Raw genomic sequence first — 14953 nt, forward strand, 5'->3', positions numbered from 1 at the left:
ATGGACTGGAACTTAGGCCTACCTCTAAGGCAAGACCACCAGGCAATTGCGGTAAGGCAGCTCTCTATTAAGAACACTAGGTTTAGTCTCAAAATTGTAGTTTCTACTGTACTCCTGTTCCCCAATCCGTTGCTGTACTTACCACTCCAGAGCGAAATAGGGCAAGGGACTCCCAATACAATCTGTTTCGACATCCGAATTGTCCTTCCTCTATGTACTAGGCATCAAGACGAGGCCTGTCCATTGTGTCCGGGTGTAAATGGGGCGTGTTAAGCTAATGTTTAGAATTTAGCACTTCAGAGCTGTTCTACTGTATTAGAGGGGCGTGGGTCTTCACTTCCCTCCAAAGGACGCTGTCACAACCTGCTCAACATCAGCTGGAGCATGGGCTAACCACATGTTGTGACATTGTCCCTATCAACCTGTTTGCTGCATGGTGAACAGAGAGGGCTACTTATATCATATGATGCAGCATCCTCTTCCTCAGAACCAGAAGATTCATCCTCCATCTGCTTCTGTGCTCCAAAGCTGTGAAAAAGGAATGTACTTTTAAAGTACAATTGATAGGCAACAATTCCACACAGAGGGGGTTAATTTTGAGCAAAAAAGGTGTATCCTTTTCATAAGGCCGAAATTTTGCAAAAAAAAAATATTCCCACGGTCAGAGCCGAACGGGATGAGAGGGTTAATGGAAACCTTGTTCCTAGGAAAAAGTTAAAAGGTCTTGATACATTACACCTGCAATTTTAATTTTTTGATTCTGGATACGAGGTTGTTTATTAACCCTTGCAGCCCGTTTGGCTCAGACCGTGGGAATAATTTTTTTGTAGGAATTTTCATCATTTGGGAGAGTATTTAACTTTTATGGAGATATTAACCCCATCAGGGCGGTTGGTCTCTACTGTACTGTCTGTCAAGAAATGCTGTATTGCCGCTTACGCAGATTTACCATACTCACCATCGTAAATATTTCTCACCGTCCAAGTTCACCATGGTGAAGTTGAGAAACATTTTTCGTAAGGGATGTGCATTACAGGGGTCAAGAATTCATGCATCAATTTAAATTTCACCTTGGACAGTGTCAGATACCGAGGCCATAATCACCGGTTCTGACATCCCCTTGGCATACCCCACACTATTTTATACTTTTTGTGCTAATCTTAATGCCACACCCCAAAACGAATCTACATCAGATGCATTACTGTCCATTACAGGTTGTGACATTGTCCCCGTCATGCCATAATGCCAAATAGAATTGTAGAGAGGTGAAATTCAAAGACGCCTATGCATGAACAATACAGGCATCGGAGAAACAACTCCGCATTGTCATCTATGTAGATTCTTCAAATGCTATTTTTTTCAGAGCACTACTAGTTTATTCAAAGGCAGATGCAGATGCTTATTTTAATACTTAGTTTCTTCTGCAGCTCTTATCTAACAATGTAACGCCAAAAACACTAAAGCACACGAAGTGACACTTGCATAGTTTACAATTTTATTCTCAATCGAAATTTACAATGACAGTTTTAGGCCTAAATTACAATTGACATGAAAGAATATACAGTTTGAGGGAAAGCCACATAACTATTAGATAATTGCCCTCTGTACTGGTGATAATCGGACTAGCCTGAAATTCTCATTATCGTCCACTCCTCAGTAAAAAGAAATCCGACTAAAATGGGGTCATTGTATACAGTTGTACTTAAGGAATTGAACCCGAGGCGGAGGACCTTGGTTGAGTTACCAAGACACTCTCGGGTGGAGCTAAAATACAGTCCAAACCCGAGCCGATAGGCGAGGGTTTGGACGAAATTTTAGCTCCACCCGAGAGTGTCTTGGTAACTCAACCAAGGTCCGAAGCCGAGGGTTCAATTTCTATTCTAAAATACCTCATACTTAATGAAATGGCCAGGGCCATTGTGCTCACCTCATGTGGAGGAAAGATGGATAACGAGCATGGTCTTGTGTCATGTAGTGTTAGGTTTGATGTAGGTCCAAGCAATTACAATTTCCCCAAAATGGCCAATTTACAGTACATTCGACCTCTGTGACCTTGAAAAGTAGGTCAAATCAAAGAAGACCCGGGTGACACATTGAATGGTTGTTAGAATTAGATGTACCTATGATATAAAATTGGTGCCAATCGGGCAAGTCATTACTAGGAATAATGGCATTTTGAAGAATTTAGGATTTGGCCCCCTCCCTGGAGGCCAAACGGCAAATCAGATCGCACCAAACTTCGGTACCTGAGATCACCTGACCAAGGGGTACATGTGTACTTAATTTGTGATCAATAGTCATTGCAGTTAAGAAACGTGCCATAGTTACGGCCCGACGGCGAATTTACGCCATTTGACCTCTGTGACCTTGACAAGAAGGTCAAATTAAAAACCTGTGTGACATATACTGTATAGTGGTTAGATGTACCCATGATATCAAATTGGTGGCAATCGGGCAAGAAGTTAAGGAATAATCACATTTTTAAGGTTTTTGGATTTTGCCCCCTGGTGGTCAAGTGGTGAATCATATTGGACCAAACTTCGGTCCCTGAGATCACCTGACTAAGGGGTAAATGTGTACCAAATTTGGTATCAATAGTCATTGCAGTTTAGAAACGTGCCATCGTTACATCCTAACGGCCAATTTACACCATTTGACCTCTGTGACCTTGAAAAGGAGGTCAAATCAAAAACCCGGAGGATAGATGATGCACCTTTGCTAGAAGTACCTACCATATTTTTTTCAAAATTTCCCGACTACTATTAAGGGAGATATTGCATATTTTCACTTTTAACGTTTGGCCCCCTGGTGGCCAAACCATGAAACGAATCGGACCGAAACTTGGTCTCCCAGGTGTCATTACATAAGGGTACATGTGTACCAAGTTTCAACTCAATAGCTCTAACAGTTACGAAACGTGCCCTGCTAACGGACGACGGACGACGACGACGACGACGACGACGACGGACGACGGACGCCACGGTATGGGATAAGCTCACCTCTGCTAAGAGGTGAGCTAAAAAGATAGGCCACGAAATAACTTGAATATGTGCGAATTTTGCAAATTCCATCCATCGCCTGCCCGGAGCGCCGGTAGCGCCGTTGTTTACATTTTGTTACGGCAGCGCGTATAGGAAGTCCGGATCGGCTCGCTCAAGTGATGCTAAAATCCGCGCAAATGGGCTATTTGGAGCGTTTTTCTCAGCAAATATGTGTAGTGCTCATTAAAAAACTTAGGGTGGTTGATGCTTCCTTGGCTGATTTGTGTTTGAAGCAGTGTTTTGAGAGCCTCAAACTTCTGAAGTGAGCTGTGTGCATGGTTTCCACATTTTAGTGCAACCCGAGGGAACTTTGGTAGAGCATCTTGGTTGCGTGTCCAAAACACTCCACTCTCAGAACGAGGCTTATGCATTTTCCATTTAAAAGTTGACTTTACGGTACCAAGGTATTTTAGAATATATTACCCAGATGAGAAGCATTTTCAAGTATGTCCCCCACTCTCAACTAAGATATTTGCGCAAGGCTACACGATACGGCAGGAATGACAAACACGTGCGAGTACGCAGTGTGTGAAGTGCAGACACAATGTACACTGTACTGTTATAGACAGCGTAACAACAGTATGATAAAAAATCTTGGCATGGTAGACTGTTAACAATACCACTATCCAGCCAGCGATGTCTTACGACGTCATTAACGGTTACAAAATAAATTTATTTATTATCAAGTAGGGTACCTGTTGGCTTAGGATACCCAAAGATAATAATTATATTCATTCTAGCCTATACTTTTTCTTCGGCTTGTGGCTCTCCTGGCGGCACTTAATTGGCTCTTTAACACAGACTTGGCTCTTGGCTCTCAGATTAGTGTATCTCGTGGATATTCCATTGTACAATCTTTACTCCAATAACCAGATTTACAACTTTTCAAATCACATACTACAGAGCACAAACTACACAGTTATATGCCAAAATGGGCCTGCTCGTGGTAAAGTAGAATCACAGAAACTATCAAATGAGCCATTGAATGCGACATGTAACAAGCAACACTAATTTACAAAGGATGTGAAAGAGTTAACCGTTTGACTAAAATGCCACAAAACTATCAGGTAATCGCCCTCTGAACTGGTGACAATCGGACTGGCCTGAAATTCTCATTATCGTCCACTCCCCAGTAAAAAGAAATCCAATTAAAATGGGGTCATTGTATACAGTTGTACTGTATTACCCCGATGAGAAGCATTTTCAAGTATGTCCCCCACTCTCAACTAAGATATTTGTGCGTGCCGGTTTGACTACGGGCTGAAGTTGACGATGTACTCCTGACGGAGCCATTGGGTTCTTCGCCCGCTCATTGACCGAGGCATGGTGACCTGGAGACAGTGACCGGGTTGGCACTAGCTGGTCGAAGGACATATTCACAGGGCGTCCATTCGCAACTTCTCATCTTTTAGGTACTGCCTATTCACATGGACCAAGTCTTACCCAGAAACCTCCCCCTACGTAGCGTGGGGTACCAACCCACCGCAGATTCAGGAGATGTGTGCGTGGTTACCGAATATCCTACACCACACCCAGATCTCAGAACTGGTTGTGATGCTGCCCATTCGCAATAGGTTTAACCGCCGTCATGCCCCTTTGATTTCGCCATTCAACTCCACCATCGGGACACAGGCCTCAAATTGAGGGATGGGCGATAATGATTATTTCAGACCGATCAGAATGTCACAAGCCCAGAGCGAAATCACCAGACAGTTATATGGAGTTACACCAAAAGGCTGACCCCTCACTTCATTTGTAAATAGGTGTTGGATATTTTTGTCACATTTAATGCACCCAGTCCATCAATCTCTGGAGGGTTCAGTGCGGCAAATCGCATAGGGTTTTAAAAGTGAAAACAAAAAGGTCACTCCACTGAGCTAAGCTACAGTAAATTATAGAATACCAGGTGTAGTTATTGGGACACCCCAATCTGAGCCAAGAGCCACGAGCACAGTTTTTTTACAGTACAGATATGAAGAGTACCGGTAGACACTAGTGATAGTGTATCACTACGCTATCTCATTGCTTGAATTGGTAGATTTTAATTAAGAATTTACAAATTTGAGAAATACATTTATGCCTTTTTAAAACACTTCTGATTGCACTATTTGCGCAAGGCTACACGATACGGCAGGAATGACAAACACGTGCGAGTACGCAGTGTGTGAAGTGCAGACACAATGTACACTGTACTGTTATAGACAGCGTAACAACAGTATGATAAAAAATCTTGGCATGGTAGACTGAGTGTTAACAATACCACTATCCAGCCGGCGATGTCTTACGACGTCATTAACGGTTACAAAATAAATTTATTTATTATCAAGTAGGGTACCTGTAGGCTTAGGATACCCAAAGATAATAATTATATTCATTCTAGCCTATACTTTTTCTTCGGCTTGTGGCTCTCCTGGCGGCACTTAATTGGCTCTTTAACACAGACTTGGCTCTTGGCTCTCAGATTAGTGTATCCCGTGGATATTCCATTGTACAATCTTTACTCCAATAACCAGATTTACAACTTTTCAAATCACATACTACAGAGCACAAACTACACAGTTATATGCCAAAATGGGCCTGCTCGTGGTAAAGTAGAATCACAGAAACTATCAAATGAGCCATTGAATGCGACATGTAACAAGCAACACTAATTTACAAAGGATGTGAAAGAGTTAACCGTTTGACGAAATGCCACAAACTATCAGGTAATCGCCCTCTGAACTGGTGACAATCGAACTGGCCTGAAATTCTCATTATCGTCCACTCCCCAGTAAAAAGAAATCCAATAAAAATGGGGTCACTGTATACAGTTGTACTGTATTACCCCGATGAGAAGCATTTTCAAGTATGTCCCCCACTCTCAACTAAGATATTTGTGCGTGCCGGTTTGACTACGGGCTGAAGTTGACGATGTACTCCTGACGGAGCCATTGGGTTCTTCGCCCGCTCATTGACCGAGGCATGGTGACCTGGAGACAGTGACCGGGTTAGCACTAGCTGGTCGAAGGACATATTCACAGGGCGTCCATTCGCAACTTCTCATCTTTTAGGTACTGCCTATTCACATGGACCAAGTCTTACCCAGAAACCTCCCCCTACGTAGCGTGGGGTACCAACCCACCGCAGATTCAGGAGATGTGTGCGTGGTTACCGAATATCCTACACCACACCCAGATCTCAGAACTGGTTGTGATGCTGCCCATTCGCAATAGGTTTAACCGCCGTCATGCCCCTTTGATTTCGCCATTCAACTCCACCATCGGGACACAGGCCTCAAATTGAGGGATGGGCGATAATGATTATTTCAGACCGATCAGAATGTCACAAGCCCAGAGCGAAATCACCAGACAGTTATATGGAGTTACACCAAAAGGCTGACCCCTCACTTCATTTGTAAATAGGTGTTGGATATTTTTGTCACATTTAATGCACCCAGTACAACAATCCCTGGAGGGTTCAGTGCGGCAAATCGCATAGGGTTTTAAAAGTGAAAACAAAAAGGTCACTACCCTAGCTAAGCTACAGTAACTAGAATACCAGGTGTGGATATTCAATTGTACAATCTTTACTCCAATAACCAGATTTACAACTTTTCAAATCACATACTACAGAGCACAAAGCACACAGTTACATAGCTGCCAACCCCTGATTTAGCCCTTCAGGACTTTTTTCTGTAGATTTCAATTTTTTCAGGACTTTTGGGGGTCCTTCAGGACTCTCAAGTTGCGAGTCAGATAACTGTAAAATCACTCTTACACTGTTGTATTTGGGGGGGGGGGGGGTACTTTGGGACAAAAATGCTCGTTTTGACATCTCAATGACAACCCCTCAATTAAAAACTCATATTTATTGGCGAAAATCTACTAGAAAATCGCGAAGAGTAGTTAGACATCCGCCATTGTTGAAGGCACGGTCGAGGCTTGCACAACGCATAGAAAATGAAACTTGAGACGCAATAGAAAAGTGCAGTGCTCATAAATGAATATGCGAGATAGTTGCGCGAGACTGACATTGGAAAACAGAAATCAACGAAACGATCGAAAATCAAAATGCAAAAAGTTCGAAACCGGACTTTTAAAGGGGTTATCCGTATTTTCCGGACTCTGGTTTTTTTAAGCGCATTTCCGGACTAAATACGGAAAATACGGAGGGGTTGGCAGCTATGCAGTTATAGGCCTAAATGGGCCCGCTCGTGGTAAAGAGGAATCACATAACTCTATTGGTCTTGCCCTCAGGTTTTTCGTAACAAGTCTGCAAATGGTGCTCCAAAGACCTCTTCGCCTTTGTGGAAGTCCGATACAAGAATGGTTGCAGATATATCTACTGTCCTCGCTCTGTCGTTCCTATGTTCCCCCTGGTGCTGTGAATGGTATGAACACGACTTGGCCGAATTTTGCTGTTCTGGCTCAGTACCGTCATTACTCGCCTCTCTTGCCATCTACACATGGCTTTTGGTTTGCAGAAGGGCTGGAAAGGGAGTACAAATTTCATGATAAAACCCTGCTGAACTTTGTGACATTCTCTTCGGCTTTCAAAGACGCATCGCAAAACTATTGTCTCTTTGGCAACATTCTGGTACAACTTCTTCAATCAGTACACACCCAAGCAGTGAGGTCCCAGAGAGGCTGATGCATTTGGTCTTTCCTGCAAGTATCTTTCTGGTCATTTAGGACTACCTGGGGTTCTGTATTATTTGAAATGAATACTGATTTTTAAATCCAGCATGCTTTCCATTGCACTTAGTCAGCTGCTCATCTTATGTTGGCTCTTCAAATCAGTTGGAATTTCTGTAATTTTTTGGCAATCAAAGCTCCAACTGTTCATCTTGTTTGCCACCTTACCTATTCAGATACAACATACCACACCTAACACTTTTATTCAGTTACCACAGCATCCAATACAACATGCAACAGCGCCTTGGATCGCACAAACAATTTAGAAATCAAATGAATTAAGATGAAACTAATCTCTCACAAAATGCTTGCATCCCAAGATGTGGGAACAATCTGACTTTTAAATGAAAATATTTGAATGTGCCAGCAGTTCCAGGACAGGGCTGTTAGACTGGCACAGCAAGGCAGATGTTCAAAATTAACTCCAGTGACAAATAGAGAAAATTGTCCTCTATCTCAGTTGACAAAAGACCAAATGAAGTGTAGAGATGGACCTTAAGTCCCACAAAGGATAAGGAGCAAGGTCTTCCATGAACTTGCTTGAAGTCATTCACGCACTGCTCATGAAGTTCACTGAGTTGTCAATAAGATTAAGAACCTATGCAATAATAGTTACCCTACCCTAGGTCTGGCTCCAGTCTCCCCAAACAGTTGTTAACGTTGCAGTCTAGACCCCCTCCATCCTGGCCTGTTCTCGTATTCCAGCCTGCCTTTGAGTGTGTGTCTTCAATGCTGATCCTGCAAAAGTAGACAATCTCATTGCATACAAAGAATTGGACAATAAAACTTCCATCTGCAGTGCTGGTTCCCACAAGGTAAACAGCCCAGCAATGGGTCATTAACTGTTCTAATAATATCCAAAACAATCCTGCATACCAGCCGACTATCTTAGTCTCACATACTGGAAAGAGCCGACTAAAAACTCCAAACACTTCTAGTCGCTTATGTATGTGCCTGTCTCGACTATCCAAGGACCTGAAGTTTTTCACTGCAAGGATGTCTTGACTGCAGCCAAATTTCTTTTTATCTTTTTTAAACATGCACTGACGAGTCTTCTTCCTAACCAGCTGTCACCGTCTTACCGAGTTCTATGATCTGCATCATTGTCTCGCACACGCTCAGATCACAGGCAAAAGGAAAAATTTCAAAATGCACGCTTACAGCACAGTGTATTTCTCACTAAGCAACAAACATGCTACGACTTGCCAAGGAGGCAAATTGGGCATCTAATTATCAGTGCCCTCTATTATGTTTATGCTGGCAACTAGTCGGTGGATATTTCCCCAGGTCAAACCAAACTGCTTGACGTCCTTTTACTGTATGGTGCAGAGGCTCTCTTGGGACAGCCTCAGTGATAATTCAAGTTCATATTCAAACTCAAACCAACCTCAGTTCTGTTACTTGTGGCACTGGCAACATGGCCTGAAAGAAAACATTTCTTTCTTGGTGCGTCCCCAGCCTTCCTTCACAGCAGGTGTTCCAGATGCGAATTCATCTTAGTTAGCAACAGTTTTTCCAGACCTCTGTGACATCCCTATCCTACAATCTTAAAATCATGCTGAAACAGAAGGCTAAAATTATTAGAACTATCTTAAATTTTTAGGCATATGAAAGTTTCTGTCACTTAGTCATCCTGCTGGCATTCATCCTTCCATCAAGTGGCTCATAATATCTCATCATTATAGCAAGGCAGCTACCATGAAGATGCGTGGCTAGGCATCCTGTCACATAAAGACTCGTCCTCGCTGTCACTGTACAGCCTGTCTGTAAATCCATTATGATGCAAACTTTGCGTTGTCCTTGGTCGGACATCTAATTTTTGTTCCTATGTTAGCAATCTGTCACTGTCACATGTCCAATGACTGGCATTACTGTTTCTCAAACAATAGGCAAGAAATAAGTCACCCCTTTTTGACAGTTGGTGAGACAATACTTAGCTATGCCAAACCAAACCGTTCTGTCTTTTTCAACAGTTATATAGCATCGAGTCTCTCTTGGACAACCTGAGACGGCCTTGCCCCTGATCTTGAAACAGGCTGAAAAAGATCTTGAAGCATTTAGAATTGCAAGTAATTCGTAGGCCATTACTGAACGCAAGATTCTTTTATATCACACTGCGTATCTCCTTTCACCGACCAATTCTCAATATCTAATCATAACAAGGTAACATTAGCTGATAGACTACCTTGGGGCAAGGTAGCAAGGCATTATGTAAAGACTTCAGTTCCTAGTTTCTTCTGCCTTGTCCTTGTCATTGATTGGCTGATTCAAATACATTTGTACTGAGGTAAAGTTTAAATTAACCAATCGTAAACACATTGTTTTTATGTCCTTGGAAGCCTCACAGCCTCATGATTAATACTGCTGGCTACCACGCAATAAGGCCTGGGCTTGATCCTAGGGAGATTCTTTGGCAAACCTCTCAAGCCAGCATTGCCAGCTTCGTTCTTCTGCTCAGATCATTTGCATCAAGTCTGCAAATGGTGTTCTCAAGACAACCGTACCCTTGCTGTCAGAATGGTGGTAGATGTATCTGCTGTCCTCGCTCTGTCGTTCTTATGTCTCCCTTTGATGCTGTCCTTGGTTACCTAACCGTCTCTCGCCCCAATCTTGTGGCTCCCGCTCTGTAACGTCATAACGCGTCCCTCTGGTCAACTATACATAGATCATGGTCTATATCATGGCCTGGAAAAGGAGTACAATTCTCATTACATAAAACTTTGCTGAATTTCGTGATTGGCAAGGAATAGACAGATAGATATATTTCGAAATTATTGGGTGTGATGATGGGAACGAGGCTGGTACTCACAGCCTTGACCTGTTATTGAAAGAACAGGAAGTAGAGAGTACATTTTCACAGCCCACAGAAAGTAAAGACTGTAGAATATTTCAATGAGGAAAAAGACACTTAAAATTTTTACCTCTATAAGTTCAAAATATGAATTGATCCATCCGAGAAATTGCGGATGGCGTTGAGGTGAAGTGAATCCATAGCTCAGCACTTTTCACTGCACAAGGAGAAATATATCTGGTGACGGGGTCTGCAATAAAAGAAACCAAAGTTTAGGTGAATATTGAAAGGTATCTGACCAGTCGCTGTCACCATCAGAAACCAGATGGCTGATGACAGAGTCTCCAAGCCAATAAACCCAATTGGCATAGCATGAAAAAGTCTGGGGCAAATGTGTGCAGCCTTGTTGGGAAGAGAAATACTCCCTGGAGAGTAACCTCAGTCTCCAAGCCCAGAGCAAACGCTGACGACAAAAGAGAACATCAAGCAGCTTCTCCATATCTATCCCTCAACTCTATGGGTATTCTTCTCTGTACCAAGTCCGTCTTTGACAGTCCACCCGGGAAGGAGGAAAGAGTTCAATTTCATATCAATTTAAACATTTACCTCGATATGCTCTAGATCTTGCTTGGTCTTGCTAGCACATAGGGATGGGGGTGAGGTAAATTGAATGGATCCATAGCTCAGTACTTGTCACTATCCATTTTTGAGAAAAACATCTCTGGCCAGGCTGTCTGCAACAAAACAATTAATTCTAGTTTCTCAAAGATGAATATCAAAGTGTAACCGGTGGTAACATCCAGAAGTTCCTGCAGCATGTAATAGCTGAAGAAATCTAATTGTCCGCATTTGCAATTTTGTAAGCATGTATGGGACACCAGTGGCAGAGTGACCACTCAGCAGAGTGGCAGCTCAGGGTAAAAGCTCATCAAACTCATCTACATGTGGAAGAAAGCATGCAATAAATTTTTCCTCAGAATTTGATGGCTCCCATCCTATTGATGCTTCCTTCAGCTTGGCCCATATTACATGTGGTTGGGACACCCACCTGTCCTGGTGGGACATCTGAAATCTGAACACATCTACATGTGCATGTACATTCTGAACACCAGGATCTAATTCTGGTTGTGACATTTTCCATCTTCGTATAACCGGCTTTTCAAATAAACTCCCCCTAACAAACTAGGTGGATTACTAAAAAGATGTCTTCAGGGCACATCTGACATCTGAACACCCATTTGTGGTTGAATGACCTGTCCTCAAGGGACGTCTTTAACCTGAACACAAAAATGTGTTTGTAGTTGTGACATTGACATGTCCTCAGGGGACACCTGAAATCTGAACACCGAGATCTATTGGTGGTTGTTACACTGACTGGTATTGGAGGGACAGCTTAAATATGAACGGAGTGATATATTTGTGGTTGTGATATTGACCTGTCCTAACAGAACTTCTTAAACCTGATCACCAAGGTATCATTGTGGTCTTGACATTGACCTGTCCTCAAGGGACATCTCAAATGTGAACACTGAAATGGTGGTTGTGACTTTTACCTCACTTCAAATGATCTGTGAAACCTAAACACAGATATCTATATCTGGTTGTGATATTGACCTGTCTTCAAAGGAGATCTGAGATCTGAACACCTATTTGTGGTTGTGCAACCTGTCACCAAGGGACATCTTAAATCTGAACACTGAGATCTATTGATGGTTGTAACTATTGGCATCTGAAAGCCGAGATATATTTGTGGTTGCAAAAATTCATAAATCATAAAGACTAGTCTTTATGAATTCTTGGTGGTTGTGATATGGACCTGTCTTCAAGGGACAAAACCTGAACACAGTGGTATCCCTGCGGTCTTGACATTTGTGGTTTTGACAGTGACAGGATAAACCCCCCCCCCCCCCCCGGACTGTAAATCCCAACTTTTGGACTAATATCCCTGTTAGTGTTATGCAGGCAAAAATTGTGAAAAAAAACCCCAAACCAACTTAGAGCCCCTCGACACTAATGGCAGTGTCTAAAACCACATACCACATACCCACATGACATTTTTTTCCAGGTGGGGCAATCAACGGTTTAACTATTGTTAAAGGAAAATCTGTCGATCTTTCGACCTTTATAGAGGGCGCCAAATGGGAATATCTTCGGGTATGTGGGATGTGGTTTTAGATACTGCCCTAATGGATGCCACAGAGTTCTAGTCACATCCCCTCTGACACAGAAAAGTTGTGTGCAAACGTTTGCAAAATATCCCATGGTAGGAAAGTTTTTTTGAGAAACTTGTGGTGCAAAGGAATAAACTGTTCAATGGAACATAGAGAATCTGTCCCCCCACCCCCCACCCCCCTTCTAGGCCGTTTGCACGATCCGCACAGTCAATGCATGTTGTTCATGCACACAGCAAACACGTACATGCAATATGGCCGACGAAACCGTACTGGACTGGTCAGTTTCAACATGATTTTCCCCATCAAAAATGGTAGAAATCTCCACGTAATTCAGTTGACCAGATGGAGAATTACACACAGAACAAGAATACCTGGCTGCGGCACTTTGGTGAGTATCATAGAACACACAATCTGACTTTTTTTTATGAAAAAAATCAGCGCGCACGTGCATGCGTGTGGCCGGATCGCCGCCATCATCAAAATTTTTGCCAACCGCACAAAACTCCTTATCATCGCCCCGAAAACACAAGAAACGCAAAAACATTGGAATGAGAATGAGCTGCGATACCTAATCTATGAACTTACCAGCTAAAAGTTGTCTTTATTCGCGAAAAAGTGGTAAAATTTAACGGAGAAGTTTTGAAACATGAAAGCCACCGCACCGGAGAATTTCCCACGAGGACAGACGATCGTGTGATGGCGTCATCAATCATCATCATTCCCGCCATTAGATGGATGGGGCGAAACATGAGAAGCAATTTTTCGGCGGCAATTAAAAAAATTCCTGTGTATTACATTGGGCCCTAAATTAAATTTCTTTCCCTGGTAATTTTTCTCTGTCACCTTTCCGAATTCAGCATAAGGTGGCACTACACAGTGCGGAGGGGTCCGTGCGGAGGACGGTGTCAAGGGCAGCGTCAATCTCCCGGGCGCCGGCTCAAATGTAAAATTTACATGCACCCGCTGAAATTGCCAGGGCGAGTGAGGCTTGACAATGATGATCACTATTAACGACGCTTGGAGAATGGGGCAGCGTCAGGAACCCAAAATGTGGAAGCGGGAACGATTGCCAACTGGCAAAGCGAGGGTGCGTCAAATAGACTCCCGGCAACCGAAACGAGGTAGTCTTTCAGTTCCTGCTGAGGCCAAATAATAAAATAATTATAATAAAAAGTGCTTATATAGCGCACTACGTTTCAGTGAAACCTCGGTGCGCTTTACAATATAAAAACATATTGATTTTAAAACATTGTTAAAACAACATTAAAAAGGATTTTAAAAGGTGGGTTTTATCCGCGACCTTAAAGCTGTCCACCGAACCAGCACACCTGATGTGTGGGGGCAGATCGTTCTACAGAAGGGGAGCGGCGACTGAGTACGCCTAATAGCACCGTAGAACAGTGTTTTGTAACGAGGAGGAACGATCATCCCCATTGACGAGGAACGTAGAGTTCGTGCTGGCTAAGACCAGGGCGTCAAAGTAAATAGTATTTGGAAAAGGATGGACCCGTTCATAAACATGGAAACGACTTAAATTTTTCGGGGGGGGAGAAAACGGACCCCCTCCCCACTGTGTAGTACCACCTAATATCCCGAAAAAAAATTGAGAGCGTCTTTCACCGTCTTTCATGAATGAATCTGAGCGGGACACACAGTTGGTTGTGACAATGTTTTTCATGACAGGCCTATAAGCCTTGTCCATTAATTTGACTGTGTTTGCTACAAATGGCGCTCGTTCTTGATGAATTCTCTCCGAGTCCGCCCAGTTCTTCTCCATAAGTCAACATTAGACACACAGTAATGATGTTCTCATTCTGAGGAAACCAGGCATCTCCAGCCTAGACTCGTTCACTCGCTTGACAGATTTTTACACCTAGTCCCCGGAATTAAAAATCCGTAAGCTTGGTACTGATGCTAATTTCCTTGATCTCGTAGCCATGGGTTTTCCATCGAAGCCGTCTGCAGAAATTTTAACAAAAATTTATATAGCACAAGGAAAAAAAACAGAATCCCAGGAATGTCTTCTGACACTACTATAACTGGTAATAATATCATCAACCCGGTGGAAGTTTAAAATGTCCCAGGATAGAATGCCCGGGAAACAAAAGATTCTATTATGCGCTTCAATCTCTGAACTATTGACGGCCAGGGTCTCTATAGAACCATATTGCAGAATATAATAGGGCCAGACACTTTTTCCAGGGGGGGCATTTGTTACTGTTACACCGGCACAACTATGATTACTGGTAATGACGATCCATAGTGCCGAAACAG

General features: G+C 42.9%; 2 long non-coding RNA genes across 2 annotated transcripts; both read right to left on the reverse strand.

Annotated features, from left to right (window-relative positions):
* Window positions 1-5870: 5870 nt before the first annotated feature.
* LOC135496018 (uncharacterized) lies at window positions 5871-9728 on the reverse strand. The gene is made up of 3 exons (XR_010448619.1): window positions 9102-9728; window positions 8336-8452; window positions 5871-7508 (listed from the first exon to the last, which is right to left on the reverse strand). It is a non-coding gene; the product is annotated as an uncharacterized LOC135496018 (long non-coding RNA).
* Window positions 9729-10262: 534 nt separating this feature from the next.
* On the reverse strand, window positions 10263-13354 carry LOC135496019 (uncharacterized). Its single transcript, XR_010448620.1, has 4 exons — window positions 13265-13354; window positions 11112-11239; window positions 10636-10755; window positions 10263-10399 (listed from the first exon to the last, which is right to left on the reverse strand). It is a non-coding gene; the product is annotated as an uncharacterized LOC135496019 (long non-coding RNA).
* Window positions 13355-14953: the final 1599 nt, after the last annotated feature.

Source organism: Lineus longissimus, chromosome 11, assembly GCF_910592395.1.
Source record: "Lineus longissimus chromosome 11, tnLinLong1.2, whole genome shotgun sequence".
In the NCBI taxonomy this organism is placed as follows: Eukaryota; Metazoa; Nemertea; class Pilidiophora; order Heteronemertea; family Lineidae; genus Lineus; species Lineus longissimus.